The sequence below is a fragment of the Mobula birostris genome, chromosome 28, assembly GCF_030028105.1.
Source record: "Mobula birostris isolate sMobBir1 chromosome 28, sMobBir1.hap1, whole genome shotgun sequence".
Taxonomy (NCBI): Eukaryota; Metazoa; Chordata; class Chondrichthyes; order Myliobatiformes; family Myliobatidae; genus Mobula; species Mobula birostris.
Genome location: NC_092397.1, coordinates 36,293,312 through 36,311,285, shown reverse-complemented (window position 1 = coordinate 36,311,285; position 17,974 = coordinate 36,293,312). Strand labels below are relative to the sequence as shown.

The window sequence follows — 17,974 nt, the reverse complement described above, 5'->3', positions numbered from 1 at the left end:
TAAAACACTGAGCCGGGAATCCTCCATAGACACATGACGGACTCGGGGCCCTTCTTGACACAGTGACCCAGTATTCCTTGGTACAAGGCCGGGATCGCTTTTAGACGTACGACATGGATACAGAGACCACACAACAATGGACAGAACTAAAACTGGGCTCAAGTCCGCTCCAAGCCGCTGCGAGCTCATGACTCACCACAGCGGGTTAACTTTGACTGATCCGTACTGACAAGGGAAGGCGGCTTGCTGGCATTTGTTCCGGGAGGAGACTAGGCTTGCTCCGTCCAGATGACATGGGCTCGCAGTACCTTTGCTGACGTTGCAAACGCTGTCGCGCCGAACGGCTGAAAGCCGGAGACTATAAACTGCCGGTTCAGCCGAGTGTAAATTGCCTCCAATCACCAAGCCCGAGGGATACGGGAAAACAGGGAACCAAAGGGAAACAGGGAGTCAACGGTCCGGATCGTAACATAAACAAAGTAATTTTAAAGGGACGCCGATCCGGACCATGACAGTGGGAGTGCATTTTTGAGGCAGTGATTACAATTTTATCTCCTTTACCATAGCATTGGAGAGGAATAGGAACAGACAAGTAACAAAAGCATTTAACTGGTGTAAGAGGGAAATATGAAGCTATCAGGCAGAGACTTGGAAGGAACAGAGTTCTCAGGGAAATGCATGGCAGAAATGTGGCAAATGTTCAGGGGATATTTGCGTGGCTTTCTGCATAGATAGGTGTCAATGAGACAGAGAAGAGATGCTACGGTACAGGAACCATGGTGTACACAATGAAAATATAGTCAAGAAAAGAAAGGCTTACGAATTGTTCAAAAAACTAGGTATTGATAGAGATATATAAAATGATAAGGCTAGCAGGAAGGAGCTTGAGAAATTAAATTAGGAGAGACAGAAGGGGCCACGAAAAGGCCTTGGCGAGCAGTTTAAGGAAGACCCTAAGGCAATCGACAGGTCTGTGAAGGGCGAGAGGATAAGATGTGAGAAAATAGGACCAATGAACCGTGACAATGGAAAAGTGTGTGCGGAACCAGAGGAGACAGCAGAGGTACTATTCACTATGCAAAAGGTCTCTGGCGATTGTATGGATTTCAGCAAGGCATTTGATAAGGTAGTCCATGCAAGGCTTACTAAGAAAGCAAGGAGACGTAGGATGCAAGGAGACGTAGGATTGCTTTGTTGACCCAGAATTGGCTTGCCCACAGATAGAAAAAAAATGTTGTAGACGGGTCATATTCAGATTGGATATCAGTGACCAGCGATCTGCCTCAGAGTTCTTTTCAGGGACCCCTTCTCACCGTGATTTTTATAACTGACTTGGATGAGAAATTGAGAGGGATACGTTACTAAATTTGCTGATAAAACAAATGTTGCGGACATTTGGATAGTGTGGAGGGCTGTCAGAGTTTAAATCGGGACATCGCTAGGATGCAAAACAGGGCTGAAAAGTGGCAGTTGAAGTTTAACCCATTGCCATAGTCTCCTCTGGCTATTCCCCATCTTGCTATTACCTCCTTAAATGAGCCTTAATCCCCTCGTCTGATTTTCAATCATTCCCAGTTCCTCTAATTACAACACACCCCGCCTGTATTGGAACCACTGGACTTGTCCGGAGTCCCAGCAGAATAGCATAACCTGGGACAGGTACTCAGCAAACAACGGGCTCTTTCCCCGCCCCCGCACCGCCCGTATGATTGCGCTATCTTCCTGCTGGCCGGGGCCTGATTACCTACCAGTCGTCTTTATAGCTTATCCCGACCGGAGAGAGAGGCCATGGAGAAATCCATTAGTGTGTCCCTCGCGGAGGGAATTATACGACCTTGGAGAAATCCATTAGTGCGTCCCTCGCGGAGGGAATTATACGGTAGGCGCCGGTTTCTTCTTTGTAGAGAAGGATGGGCCGGTTCGTGCCTGTATTGATTACCGAGGCCTGAACAATATAAAAGTTAAAAATAAGTACCCACTATCCCTGATTAACTTGACATTTCAACCATTTCAGGGAACCATCATCTTCTCGAAGTTGGACCTTCGTAGCGCCAACCATCTAGTCAGGATGAGGGAGGGAACCGAGTAGAAGACGGCCTTTAATACACGTCTGAGCCACATCGAATACTTGGTCATGGCATTTGGCCACACCAATACCCCGCCGTTTTTCAAGCCCTAATCAGTGATGTGCTGCGGGACTTCATTAAACGCTTCGTGTTCGGCTACCTAGATGACATCTTCATATTTTCTAGCAACCCCCAGAATCACGTTCACCATGTCCGTCTAGTCCTCCAGAGACTGTGGGAGAGCAGGTTATTTGTGGAGGCCAAGAAATGTGAGTTCCACGTCCCTTTGGTCATCTCCTGGGCAACATCATCGAGAGCGGGCAGGTGAGCGCAGCACCCGATAAGATCCGGGCGTTGGAAGAATGGCCCAGACCCACGACTCGCAATCAACTTCAGCCGTTTTGGTGGTTTGCAAACTGTTATCGCCGTTTTATCAGGGATTACAGTCGAGTGGCGGCGCCCCTTACCCGACTTACCTCGCCTACCAGACCTTTTTGTTGGGGTTCCGAGGCTGATTCGGCTTTCACTGACCTGAAGAGGCGGTTCAGCTCACAAGAGCCCGAGCTATTCCACCTCCCCAATGTCCAATGGACTGAGCGCTTCAACACCGAATACTTTGTCCTCTTTTATTTGTCTTTTTAAGACAATATTCAGCTTGAAGAATGCAGTAAAATTTGTATCTCCCCGTCGGGGAATTGAACCCCGGTCTCCCGCGTGACAGGCGGGGATACTAACCACTATACTAACGAGGAATTGGTCGTGGTGTCGGAATATATATTATTCCGGTTTTGTAATGCGACGGCCAGGAAACGATGTGCAGCTCTTCGAGTTTGGAAGGGATTTTACTCACTTACCTCCGGTCTGTGGGAGGATGGCGACCACAACTTGACATAACAGGAACTGCATCGGAGTGACCTGATTCAGAAAGCAGTGCGAGCCACAGTCATAAGCCACTGGAGACAGTCCAGGACACGAGTCTCCTGCAGAATGATCGAACGATGGTGATATAATGGTGAACATATCTGTCTTCCAGGCAATTGACGCAGGTTCCATTTCCGATGATCGTAGTTAATCGACTTTTAATATTCTTTCATCGAATCTATCAGATGTAAACGTCTCATAGAACCCGATCCGTGCGGACTTCTACAGTCCGAGGGGCCTAACCTGCCAACTCGGGTACGAATTCCCCAAATTATTTAAATCGAAGAGAGAGTGTAAAATTATTATTCACACTGGACTGTCCAGTGGATCAAGGGTGGATTTCCTGTCTTTCACATTTTTCCCGATGAACCGACCAGTGCAGCTTCCTGCTGTCACTATAAACCAGATTCTCACAGCAAACTAGGACACACCAAAACATGTCGGATGATGTGTTCACACAGTGTTCTCAATCTACTCACTACTGTCTATTTATAACGAGCGATCCCTCTCTCCAATACACGATTAAATTAAACCTTTTAATGCGATTAACAAATGTAATATAGAATCACAGAATCATTCAACCCTGAAACAGGCCGTTCGGCCCGCCACGTCGATGCTGAGAGTCAGGTACCAATCTCACCAGAAAAAAAATCTCACTTGCCTTGATGATTCAGGTGCTCGTCCAGTCAATTCTCTAATATTGTTGGAATACGTGCCTCCACTAGCCACTCCGGCATCGGTTCCAGTTTCCAGCCGCCATCTGCATGAAGTTCTTCCTCTCATGCTTTCTCGGTTTACACACGGCAGGACAGTTTCCTACTATTCTGAACGGCCTCGTTAATTTGATATGATCTTCGAAGATCTCCGTCATCTCCAGCGCTCCATGGAAACGCCCGCAGTCTATCCAGCCTCGGTTTATACCGGAACTCTCCATCTCAGGCAAAATCCTTGCGAACATCACACGCATTCAACGCTCCAGTTAGTTTACAGAGTGTCCAAAGGTTTCACTTACCGAATCCGCGGTAAACTTGACAGGTCGGAGCTGGTTTCTACCGAATGGACGACCATGGGCCCAGCGCGCTCCCGCTGCGCCACTCTGCTGTTGGCTGAAGTTGGTGCTGAGCTGCTCCGTTGTGGACGTTTCCCATTCTTTTCCTTCATTTTTATTTGTCGATTCTTTGCTGACGTCACATCGTTCCCCTCACGAGCTGCTGTTTGGTGATTTATTTCCTCGCGTGTCTCTCTGCCCGTGACTCTGTCTGTCATTCAGTGCTTGCTACCTCCTGCCCCGTCCTGTTATTGTCTCTGTGCTCGGACCCTTCCGGAGGCCTCGTTCACGACATGTCAGCAGTGAATGTGTTCTACGTTATTTAATGAGTCCGGTTTCAGTGGCCCTGCTGTCACACATTCAGTTACTCTTCCACTGTGTCTCTTCCGCGCGCTCTCTCTCTGCCTCTGGGTTGTTCATTGGGACAAGCATCAATGGTTCGAACACTGGACACCAGCTGAGCTGCAGCCCAGATTATCGGAGGACACTGTTATTGGGTATTTTGAACTTTACGATGTGTTCACTCACACCTAGGTGGGTTAATTTATTGTATCCAGAAGTGTCGATAACATCGCATCCCGTATATGTAATTGAATAAATAACAGAATCAAAAGGATCGCAGCAGATCGGGCTGCTGTGCTTTACTGTCCTGCTGATGTGAAAACTGGGGTCCGAAGATTTCGGCCTACTGCGGATGCTCTGGGAGCAGATCTGTTACCCAGTCTGTTTCGAGATGCTGTTAGCTTGCTTCTCTTGTTTGCATGACGTTTTTTTTCTTTCTTTCTCTGCGCAGTGGTTTTTAGTGTTTTTGTTTTTATTGGGTTATTCCAGTTTCTTGTTTTGTGGCTGCCTGGATGAAGGCAAATCTGAAAATAAATATGTTTTGAATAGTTGAATCATTACTCATTAATAGAATCTGCCTGTATCGCCCTCTGAGAAAGGGAGATCCAGACAACCCCGCTCGCTTGCCGGCAGTCAGGGGACCCTACCTGAGGAAGGATACCTTAAATGACCGAGTGGGTGCGGCAAAGGCTCACTACATTTGTACAGTCAGGACACCTTAGGCATTGATCGCCGATAGTCTCCAGAACAATCTAATTTCTTCACACACTCAGTGAACCCTGAGATTTGGAATTGTGAGGATGTGCGGCTCAACAGGAAAGCAGTTCAGTCCATGTTGGCGGCAGATGATCTCTCGAATGTCCAGAGTGACTCACCCGATAGAATTTCCAATGATCGCCCTGAATTCATAACAAGACCCTTGAAGCGCAATGGAATAAAGGGCTTTAATTTCCTTATTCCATAGTTTCATCACGAGACGGCGACACAAATAATACTTTGATAGAAGGAATGAAGAAATTTGAAATTACGTGGACACGGATTACTCTGAGAGGACCCGCCACTCGCGCAGTGGAACTTGCGCAGTGAAACCTCAATGAACTTCTGGTCTGTCGCCTAATCACTCGGCCATGACAACTGCTACCACACAGCTAGTGAGGCAAAAGGACATTTTTCATGGGCTCCCATCACCATGTCCCGGGTCGATTGGGCTCAACATCAACGCTGAGGGTCAGAGAATCTGAACTGACATCCTCTCCACGTTCAATCTATCCAGGCCGCTCAATATTTGATACGTTTCCATGAGATGCTCCCTCATTTATCTGAATTCCAATGAGTAGAGGCTCAGAGCCGTCAAATGCTCCTTGTATCTTCACCGTTTCATTCCGGAATCATTCTCGTGAGACTCCCCTGGGCCCACTCCAATGCCAGAGCATCCTTTATCAGAAAAGGGCCCACAATTGTCTACAATGCTCCAAATGAATCTGATCAATGTCTTACAATTCATCTTCATTATAACCTTGCTTTTAGATGCTAGTCCTGGCGGAATGAATGCTAAAATTGTATTTGTCTTCCTTACCACCAACTCAACCTGCAACTTATCCTTTAGGGAATCCTGCACGAGAACTCTCCAGCACATTTTCACGTCTGATTTCTGAATTTGCTCCCCATTTGGGAAATAGTCTTTCTGTCAATGTGCCTGACCATACATTATCGTACTCTGTATCCCATCTTCCACTTAGTTGCCCATTCTCCAAGACCGTCTGCAGACTTCCCACGTCATCAATAGTACCAGCCCCACAATCTAATTTTCTATCACATGCAAAGCCATCAATTTAGTCATCCAGATCATTGACAGATAAGGTACAAGGCAGAGACCCCTCCAGAAGACACCTAGTTACCGACAAACGACTGAAAATGCCATATTAATTCCCAGACTTTACCTCCCACCCAGTCGCCAATATATTTTCGATTCTCGTATCTTTCCTGCAATACCATGAGCTCTAGTTTAGTTTAGCAACCTTTTTGCGTCACTTGACAAAGGCCTTTTGAAAATCCAAGTTAACAACACCCACTGACTCTCCTTTCTCTATCTTGCCTGCTATTTCTCCAAAGAAATCCAACAGATTTATGTGGCCAGATTTCTCTTTAAGAAAACCATGTTGGCCAGACTATTTTATCAGACGCCTGAAAGCATATCCTTACGAATGGACAACAGCATTTTCCCAACATAAAATCCATGCCAACCGGTCCGTAATATCTTGACTTTTGTAAACGTAAAAGTGTTTTTGCAATTTTCCTGTCGTCTGAACCATTGCAGAATCCAGTCATTCCTGAATAATCACTATTAACGCTTCCGTGATATCGTCACCCACTTCTTTCATAAACCCGCGGTGTAGTTCATCTGGTCCAGGTGCCATCTGGAATTTCTAACATACTGCTGGTATCAAGATAAAATGGCAGACGCTGAAAGCTTATTAAGTTCTTCCGCTAGTTATGTCCCCTATTACTACCTCCGATTGCAATCGTCCAAGGTTTACTCTTGTATTTTTAAACTTCCTACCTACCTGAAAAACGACTGTTTATATCCTCTTACCATCGGCAGAAAGCCCAAAAGCCTGAAAGAACGTATCACAGGCTCATGGATAGTTTCAATCCCACTGTTTGATCTACTGATGTTATCTGTTGTTGCTTTACCTTGTGCGATCTCAATGCACTGTGCAATGATTTCATCTCCAGGGACAGTATGACCGAGAAGGTTGTCACTGTATCTCGGTACATGTGTCTAAAATAATACAGTTTAAATTCCCATCGCGGCCGCAGTAGGGAGCCCCGGCCTCCCTTCAGCGCAGCGTTTCCCAGCTGACAATGAAACACAACAAACAAATCTGCCGGATCATTGGCCGCCAGCCTGTCGGTTAACAGCCGGACGCGCTCACCGAAGCGCCGCAGAGACAAGTTTTGTGGAAAGTAGGAATAAATGGTTCAATTCTGCGTTGTAGAACATGACCAACAATCGCTGCTGGGCTGGACCCGGTTTTTCACAATCTACATGACTGGTTTGCATCAGAGAGTCACGGACAATATCAAACAGAAACTGTTGGAAATACACCGTTGTCAGGACTCGAAGCTGCGCGAGGAAATCCCAATGGATTCCGGGTTCATCGCCAAACAATTCGGCCACGACTACACACTCCCACTGATTTCCCTTCTGGCATTTATCCAAACGGAAGAAGTGCTGCGCCTGCCCATTCACCTCCTCCCTCACAACATTCAGAGTCCCAAACAGTCCTTCCAGGTGAGGAAACACTTCAGTTGTGAGTTTCTCTGGGCCGTCTCCTGTATCGGGTGCAATACGGCCTCATCCAGAACTGCAAGACGCAAGATAGATTGGGGAAACATTTTGTCGAACAACTTTGCTCCGTCCGCAACGAGTAGGATTCCCCAATGGTTAACCATTTTAATTCCACTGCCCATTCCCATTCTGACATGTTGGTCCATGGATTCCTCTACTGCCACGATGAAGCCACCCTCGGGTTGGAGGAGCAACACTTCATATTCCGTCTGGGTAGCCCTCAACCTGATAGAATGAACATCGATTTCTCTAACCCGCTAATTTCTCCATTCTCCTCTCTTCGTTTTAATTTTCTATTCGGGATTCGCTCTTGCGTCCTCACCTCCCCTCGTATGTTTACCACCTCCCTCTATTCAACCCGCCCCTCCAAACTGATTTCTGCCTTTCAACCCTTTTCCTTTTCCACCAATCACCACCCAGCCTCACAAATATTCCCCTTTACCCAGCATATCTAACTTCCATCTTAACCTGGCTTCTCCTATGGCCCCCAGTTTTCAATACTGCACTTTCCCCAACATATCTACCTCTTGTTCTCACCTGGCTCCACCTATCACCTCCCAGTTTTCAATCTCCCCTTTCCCCTACAGATCTACATTCCTTCCTCACCTGTCACCTCCCAGTTTTCAATCTTCCCTTTCCCCATCATATCTACCCTCCTTCCTCACCTGTCACCTCCCAGTTTTCAATCTCCCCTTTCCCCATCATATCCACCCTCCTTCCTCACCTGTCACCTCCCAGTTTTCAATGTCCCCTTTCCCCATCATATCTACCCTCCTTCCTCACCTGTCACCTCCCAGTTTTCAATCTCCCCTTTCCCCATCATATCTACCCTCCTTCCTCACCTGTCACCTCCCAGTTTTCAATCTCCCCTTTCCCCATCATATCTACCCTCCTTCCTCACCTGTCACCTCCCAGTTTTCAATCTCCCCTTTCCCCATCATATCTACCCTCCTTCCTCACCTGTCACCTCCCAGTTTTCAATCTCCCCTTTCCCCATCATATCTACCCTCCTTCCTCACCTGTCACCTCCCAGTTTTCAATCTCCCCTTTCCCCATCATATCTACCCTCCTTCCTCACCTGTCACCTCCCAGTTTTCAATCTCCCCTTTCCCCATCATATCTACCCTCCTTCCTCACCTGTCACCTCCCAGTTTTCAATCTCCCCTTTCCCCATCATATCTACCCTCCTTCCTCACCTGTCACCTCCCAGTTTTCAATACTCCCCTTTCCCCATCATATCTACCCTCCTTCCTCACCTGTCACCTCCCAGTTTTCAATCTCCCCTTTCCCCATCATATCTACCCTCCTTCCTCACCTGGCTTCACCTATCACTTCGTAGCGTGAACCCCTTCTCTTCCCCGACTCTCTTATTCTGGCTTCTTCCCACTTCCTTTCCAGTACTGATAAAGGAACATAATTTTTTATTCCTCTCCATAGATGCTGACTGACCTGCTGAGATGATCCAGTGTTTTGTGTGCGTTACTCTTATATTTGTGCCAAAAAACACCCATCATCGATCACCGCCCACCTGGTCTTTGATTCCATTTCCCCCCCCCCCCCCTTTCATTGCCATAGACTGCTGTCCTGGGCATTCCCCACAGTTTTGTTGTTCATATAACAGAAACAAAAGTCCGATGATAACAGTCACAGTCACTCACTTGGTCTCACCAGATCCGCGGCTTTTCTTTTGCCTGATGATCACGTTCGCCCACTTTGTCTGAAACTCAAAAATACCTTATTTTCTCTTTCCCAGTGGTGACGAATGGGGCTCCGCCTGAAACATTATCTGTTTCCCTTTGTACTAATGTGACCGACCCGTGAACTTCGCAGTGGAGCAGCAAGTCGCCGCTTTATTTAACTTGCACGTTGATGTGAACAAGAAGCGAAACGTCCCTGCTCCTGGGTTCACAAAAGGACCCGGAGAGTCGCAGTGAGATCCGTGAGGCAGTACCAGCGAACGGCCACTGGAGGGCACCGAGGATCCGGGTCCTGTGTAGCAGCGCAGAACACTTCAGAGTTCAAAGTAAATTCAGTATCAAAGCACAGATATGCTACCGTTAGATGCATTTTCTCGAGAGGATTCACAGTAAGTGAAAGAAACAGAATACGATCAATGAAAGAGTGCACACAAGACGGACAATCAATGCAGAAAACATAACAGACTGCGAAAATACAAAAACGCAAAATAATAATCAAATAAAATTAACTAATGGAGCAGCAACCCTCCATGGAAAACATCCCTATGATCTGAGCAGACAAGGTATGAAGAAGGAAACGTGGAACGCTCGGGTCAGAGTTGGAGACCTCTTCCCAGAAACAGAGGGGTTCGTTGTGGCATTACAGGGCCAGGTGTTTAACACAAAAATGTTACAAATCCATAATAAAAGTCCAACAAATTAAAGCCGATAAATGCAGAAAATGACAAGGGACATCAGAAACAATCCAACACATTACAAGATGGAGCAGCAGTTTAACTCAATCTGATTATTTACACATGGACAGTCAATTGGCAAACATCATTCACCAAAATCTTGCTTTAAAATACAAACTCATAAAAGACACCATACCTTACTATAAGTACAAACCTGTTCTAGATTAGGGTTAGAGTCGTACAATTATTTTATGACTGATTCTTTACAGGACAATCCATAATACCGTCTGCATATATAATATTACTGGATTAAAAAGGCAATAACAACGTACATAATCGATATAGCCATTGCAAACACACATAGCATACAACAATTAACAAGTGAAAAGCACCAGAACTATACTGAATTAACATAGAAAATAGATGCAGGAGTAGGCCATTCGGCCCTTCGAGCCTGCACCGCCATTTATTATGATCATGGCTGATCATCCAACTCAGAACCCTGCCCCAGCCTTCCCTCCATACCACCTGATCCCCGTAGCCACAAGGGCCATATCTAACTCCTTTGTAAATATAGCCAATGAACTGGCCTCAACTGTTTCCTGTGGCAGAGAATTCCACAGATTCACCACTCTGTGTGAAGAAGTTTTTCCTAATCTCGGTCCTAAAAGGCTTCCTCAAACTGTGACCCCTCGTTCTGGACTTCCCCAACATCGGGAACAATCTTCCTGCATCTAGCCTGTCCAATCCCTTTAGGATTTTATACGTTTCAATCAGATCTCCCCTCAAATCTTCTAAATTCCAACGAGTATAAGCCCAGTTCATCCAGTCTTTCTTCATATGAAAGTTCCGCCATCCCAGGAATCAATCTGGTGAACCTTCTTTGTACTCCTTCTATGGCAAGGATGTCTTTCCTCAGATTAGGGGACCAAAACTGCACACAATACTCCAGGTGTGGTCTCACCAAGGCCTTGTACAACTGCAGTAGTACCTCCCTGCTCCTGTACTCGAATCCTCTCGCTATAAATGCCAGCATACCATTCGCCTTTTTCACCGCCTGCTGTACCTGCATGCCCACTTTCAATGACTGGTGTATAATGACACCCAGGTCTCGTTGCATCTCCCCTTTTCCTAATCGGCCACCATTCAGATAATAATCTGTTTTCCTATTTGTGCCACCAAAGTGGATAACCTCACATTTATCCACATTAAATTGCATCTGCCGTGAATTGAAGGAAGAAATTGAAAGACGATCGAGCATGTACAGGGTATATATTGTCCCAATGGTAATATCAACAACTATCATCTCAAAGTCACTACACAATAGCATTAAGGCAATATTTCTGTAAATCTGCTGAAAACCACTATACTGTACAACAGTAGAATGGTTTGAGGTCCGCGGTTATTGAGGAATGAGTGTGCTTCAGCACCCCCGTACTTCAGGCTAGCGTGAGCTGAGAAAGTAATAATAATAACAAAGCAAAGATGTCTCTAGCATGAAATGTCCGGTTTGAAAGTGAGTTGTGGAAACAGTCAGTGTTGGTGTGAGTGAAGTTCAGTGAATTTATCCATCTGGTTCAAGTGGCGATAACATAAATTTAAACATGAAATACACTGGTGCCCTGTAAGAGTTTCTGTTGGTTTGATCGTCCATGTACAATATATTAAGTTTATGCCAACATGAATGTAAGCAAGACAGGTCGTGGTAGTGTTCTGTTTTCTATATGTGGATTTTTTAAATAAATAAATAAACGTATTAGAAACAGCACGGAGCGCTCAAAACGTACAGCAAAGGCCACTGGATCAACAGCGTCCCTGAATAGGCTGGAACCACCAGCATTTCGGATACAGTGTCGAACACGCTGACCGATTGCATCGTACAGCCCACCTGAATAAAAGCGGAACACATGGACACTTCTTGGTTTTGGAGGCAGCGAATACAGATTGGTGTTTCGACTGGCTTTTTACAATCTGCATCCGTGAGAGGATTCAAGGCGTCAAAACCGATATAAACACGTAGTCGGCAGGATTTGAACCTGCGCGGGGAAACCCCAATGGATTTCTAGTCCATCGCCTTAACCACTCGGCCACGACTACAAGTTCTTCACAGCTGGATTCAAATCCCGGAGTCAGATAAACAGGGTTGATCCTGAACTAAAAGCGGGAATTGCTGGAAATATTCAGCAGATCTGTTAGCGTCTGTGAAGAGAGAAACTGAATTCACGTTCAGCTCAATGACCTTTCACCAGGAAATCAGTCACTGAATTGGATGGAGTCTCAGTCAGAGCAGAGCAGGATCGGGAGATGTAGAATCCTTCTGCGGGGATTAAGAAACTCCTCGGGTAAGACGACCCTGATGGGAGTATTTTATAGACTTTCGAATTGTAGCCACGGATCTGGTCTACAATTTACAGCGGAAGACAGAGAAAAAAAAACATGTAAGAAAGGCAACGTTACGTCAGAGGGAGTATTTCAATAGCCATATAGATGGAAAATCAAGTTGATGAATACGTGGAATGCCTCTGAGATATCTGTTTGGTTGAGCCTACTGGGGAAAAACAATTCAGCACTGGGTGTTGCGTTGTGTAGTTTTTTGGGCTATGTTGTTATTAAGTTACCTCTAACTTGACTGCAGTCTGGACAGCTGTTGTGAACAAGCCAAGGTAGATAATCCATCAATGGATTAAACTCACAGTAGCAATTAAAACACGCTGCTGTTCAGAAGCGATTGGTGCGGGAATTCTGCTAATGAGTGGCCTCAATGGTCGAAGGCTCCACTGAAGGTTGCATGTAGTACGAAGTGTGGAAAGGAAATGAGGCTAATGTATGTTGGTATTTGCTTGGTGTGGTGAATAATACTTATCACATTGATACTTCAAGCGTATCTGACAAGAAGGGAACTCTAAGTTGCAATTTTTTTTTTTGGTTTTTAATGTTTTAAACATGTTGTTAAACTATGGGATCTGTTATCCAAGACTATTAAATATTATATGGGTTTAGCTAATGACTTTTTGCAGAATCCATCCCTTTTGGAATAAAGTTTGGAACTGAGGTTTAAATGCATATGTTTTACTTCCCATGTTATTATTGCTTTGCTCTTTGTACTGATGGTTACACAAGACATTTCCCCCCGTGTTGTTGTTGTTGTTGTTTTTTTTTTTTTTTTTTTTTTTTTTAAGGCCAACTTTAATAACTTCAATATTTGAAAAGCACATGCCATTCTAAAATTTCTTTGTGTTGATCTTGTTTAATTTCTTATAGCTATGTTGTATTTTAAAATAATTAATTACTGTTAAATTCCTTGATATATCGTGTGAAATTGGTTACATGTTATCATGTTTCTTCACGCTTTGTTATGACAATATTTTTAAATCCTTATCGGTATTTTTTGATATAGTCATGAATTCTGCTGTTCCTTTTGTGCTATATTCACTGAGACATAAACAGTAATGTGATCGCCAGAACTTTCCGTGGATCGAAAAGGAGGAGATGTTGGCCACAGAAGATTTCAAATATGCAACATAACATAGAACTCGAGTGGCTCAAGGACAGTGGAAGCAGACAGAACAAGTGTCTTTGTACCAGCCATGTACTTGGAAGTGAATATGTAATTTTGTGGAACCGTTTTACATCTTCCATTTTATGAGACGAAAATTTTGGTGTTTTAAAGTAAACACAACGTTGCTTCAGGTAAATTGCGGGTTAAGAAATCTTTTGCAAATTAGAAGTTATTGTGAAGTGTTTTTGATATAATATAACATGCAAATGTGTCAATGTTGGGGTCAATCCCTGTCTGGAGTGATTGAAACTGTCACAATGGCGGGGGGGGGGCGTAGATGGTGGACCCAACAGCAAGACACAGACACTGAAGTACAAGGAACAGGACTTGACTAGAGTAGGGCCGTGACAGGATGTAAACAAGGAGCAGGGACAAGAACACAGACATGGGCTAGGACATGGACAAGACAGGGAATCCGGACAAGGAGATATACACTCGGAGCTTGGGCTCCGAGCCAGAGTCTGGACAATGGCCCAGAACCTGGGTCTTGCCTCGGGCTCGGGCCCTAGAACCAGCCAACGACATGACATGACTACAGAACACATGGCTGGGATCTAGAGTGTAGAAGCCTGCAGGCTGGAGTCTTGGCTCTTGAGGCCTGCGGAGGCTGAGACTCGGAGACAGACTGGGAACTGTACATCAACATAGAGCCGGGACTTATACTTCAAAAAGCCGGGACTCATCTTTAACACACTAACATGAGACAGGACAGTACATAGACAGAGAGCTGGGACTTAACCTTAGACAAGCCAGAACTCAACTATCTCCACACCAAGGTGGGACAGGTCCATCCGTCGGGTAACAGCAGAACGACCGGACTTACCCAACAGAGGCAAAGACAAGACAAGACAGGACCCCATGCAGGGCAACGGCAGAACTGCCTGACTTACCCCACAGAGGCGTGGACAAGACAAGACAGATCCTCCCGCAGGCAACGGAAGAAACGGCCTGACTTACCCCACGGAGACGAGGACAAGAAGAGACAAACACCGAAGAACTACAGGAAGTTCCACCTCTGCATCGGGGTTGCTCTGAGTCGCAGTTCGGCCAGCAACCTCAGCTGGCTACGGAAACAACCGGATCCCTACCTAGCTCGGAGTGGCTGGCAGCCACTCAGCTGACCCTGGAAACAGCCGAATCCATACCACAAAGACAGCTCCGACTACCGACAGCAAGGCTCCATGAAGCGATGGTTCTCCAACGCGGCCTAAAGATGGAGTGGCCGCTCCAGCCTTCCACAGGCAGGTTACTCCCAGGGTATCTTGGCAAGACGAACTAGCAGCCTGCACGCAACCCCAAGGCTACTTATATTCCAAACTCCAAGATGGGAATCAGGTGCCTATGATCAACTCAATCAAAACAAGGGACAGCTGGAAGACCCGGAGTCCTGAGTCCACGACTGGACTGTGAACCGGAATGCAGATTTCACGGACCGGACCATGACACAAACTGGTTCCTGAAGGGAACAAAGAGCCATAAATTACCGATTGACGCTTGCTGAGAAGAGGGCAATAAATGGATGCTGACCTGGAGCAGAGTCAACAGAAAGGAGAATTCAAGCCATTCAGATAACCTACAGTCAATGACACTGGAATGGGATAACTGAACTGGAAAATATGAATATAAAAGTGGAAACTTCGAATGTGCTAGCAGCGATAACTCTTTCCAGAAACCCACCATCGCAAGGAAGAACTCCCAAGTCAGTGACTGGGAGAAGAAAGGATGGATCACTTGGCCAACTGAGATGCCCCAGTTTGGTGATATAGATGAGAAAATTAGTCTGAGTGAGTATTGGTATAGCGGGAACAGCAGAATTCCTGTTCTAAATTGTTGGCCCGGTGTCGACACAGTTACGTTGTTGTTTATGCAGAGACAATAAAGTGCGAGTTTTGATTACTGTATTTACAAGTTACAGAGTGAATTTCCTAACCTAGTTCGATAGGACTATCGACGGATTGGAACAAAAATACTCTTCCAGAGGCACTTCAAAAATTCCATTTGTTATCTTGCACAAAAAATGATCTGGTTAATTTTGGAGAAGTTGAAATATCTGATTGCTGTAACCCTATCTACAATATGACATTTCTGTGTGATTTGCCAGCAGATCTGCTCCTCAAAATGGAGAGAATTGCAGTATAATCCCAGCAATGTCGTTTTTGGTGGTTATTTTATTTATTCCTAAACTCAACTCATACTTACATATTCATCGGTTTTTCTAAAGAACATGGACAATCAGAATTTTTTTTTCACAGTTGCTGATGCGTGAGGCAGGCGCCATTTGCAGGAATAAAACCTGCTGCAGAGTGAGGATTGATCCGACAGAGAGCGGCTCGGGATCTGGTGGAATCACATGGAGCATGGGAGCCGCTTCACTCCTCGAAACTCCCGCAACATGGAGCGACAGTGGTATAGGGATGAGCACAGCTGCCTTTCAAGCAGCTCACCCGGGTTCGATTCCCGGCGATCGCCGTGTGTTGTACCTGTTTTTCAGCACTTGTCTCATAAACGTCTGGGTCTGGAATCACTCAGTCACATTACATCCTTCTCTATGAAATGGAAATTTCTGCCCGTAGTGCGTCTGCAATTTCAGCCCAGAGTTTCTCTTTCCGAATTGTCTTACCGTCATCGAGTATTGGTCTCGCCCTATCTGAGATGTCCCCGTTTTCACTTCCCACACAACTTCTCACCTTCTTTGACACTGAAAGCTCTCTTTTTCTCCCACCATTTCTAATTCAGTGTCACAATCAGAAAGGTTAATGCCGTGTCATCACTCACAAATGTTTCTTGAGGTGATGAGTGTTTCCAGTATTTTCTGTCCAGTCTGTTCAATACCAGACACAGCTTCATGCAGCGGAGAACAAGATGTGTTGGACAAACGCTGAGCACAACAGCAATTGTCGTTTTATCCGCGAAGTTCTCAACAAATCTCGGAAAGTGATGAAGTGAGTGGACGGAAATTTCAATTAGAAGTACAAGTTTTTCTGTTTAAGTGAAATGTGTGCTGTGTTCACAGGTGACGTGACGGCGATTTGCGGTAAAATACTCTGCTGAAGAATAACAGACGATGGTTTCCATCTGTCGGCCTCTGGATAACGGGCCCAGCACATTCCCGCCGCGCCATTCTGCTGATAGGTAAATATCTCTGTTCCTCTCCTGTCTTTCTATTTGTTAATTTTGACGCTTTCCCCCGATTATCTATTGTTTTGTTTGTTGGATTATTTTCCCTGTCTAATTTCTCTCGTGTCTCTCTCACGCTTTTACCTTCCTCCCCGTCCTCCTTTCCCTGTTCATCACTTCCTGCCCCATCCGGTTATTATCCGGTCTCTGTGCTCCGACCCAGCTGGATATCTCGTCCCGACATTTCAGCAACGGATCTGATTTTCATTATCATTCTGGCCCTATTCCTACGGCCCTGCAGTCAGACACACTGGCTATCTCCCTCTGTGTCTCCTTGCCTTCCTTCTCTCTGTCAGCGGGCTGTTATTTAGGCTATAAACACAGGTGCTGGAAATCCCAAACACTGAATGCCGGAGCAAATCACCAGGTCAGACAGCATCTCTGGGGAGGAGTAAACAGTCGGTGTTTCCTGTGGAGATGCTGCCTGGCCCGCTGAATTTCTCCTCCATTTGTGTATGCTATTTCGGTCAGTCTCCGACATAACGAGCAGCGACCGCAGTCTGAGGTGCAGCGGAGAATACACCCACACTCCGGGATTTATTTTGTCCAGTCCCGAGTCCCGTTCACCTCCCAATCCGTCCATATGATCGAATGAAGATCAGAATTCCGTCAGTTTTCAATAGTCCGCAAATCACTGGGTCTGAATGTGAAAGTGAGCTGCTGTCAGCAGTCCTCTCTCTCCTCTGTAGAGTCCTGCCGTCGGATGTCTTGCGATTCTCGTACCAGACGGTTTAGCAAGTGGTTAGAGCTCTCTCAATGATGCTCCTGTGAAATAAAAACAGATTGAAGAGGGGTTGGGGAGGTCTCACTGAAGCCAGGAAGTGGACACACCGGTGCGCTTTCTTGCTGTTCTTTGTGGCGTTCAGAGGGCAGGTTTGGTGGTCCACTCTCTCTCTCTCTCTCTGGAGGAGCCGTTTATTTGCGGTAATGAGCGATCCCTTGGCCTAATGAATCTTCTCTTTAGTCTTGTCCACGTTGAGACTCAACGCATCATTGTGCTAATTGCAAACCTGACGATTGGGTAGATTGACGATTTGCAATGTTCAAAATTCAATGCTCACTAGCGTGGAGATGCCGGGGATTGAACCCGGGACCTCATACATGCAAAGCATGCGCTCTTCCACTGAGCTACATCCCC

General features: G+C 45.8%; 3 non-coding genes across 3 annotated transcripts; all 3 read right to left on the bottom strand.

The window, feature by feature from the left end:
- Window positions 1-2,746: 2,746 nt before the first annotated feature.
- On the bottom strand, window positions 2,747-2,818 carry trnad-guc (transfer RNA aspartic acid (anticodon GUC)). The gene has a single exon. It is a non-coding gene; the product is annotated as a tRNA-Asp (tRNA).
- A 9,297-nt stretch (window positions 2,819-12,115) lies between these two features.
- trnas-aga (transfer RNA serine (anticodon AGA)) lies at window positions 12,116-12,197 on the bottom strand. Its single transcript has one exon. It is a non-coding gene; the product is annotated as a tRNA-Ser (tRNA).
- Window positions 12,198-17,902: 5,705 nt separating this feature from the next.
- Window positions 17,903-17,974, bottom strand: trnaa-ugc (transfer RNA alanine (anticodon UGC)). The gene has a single exon. It is a non-coding gene; the product is annotated as a tRNA-Ala (tRNA).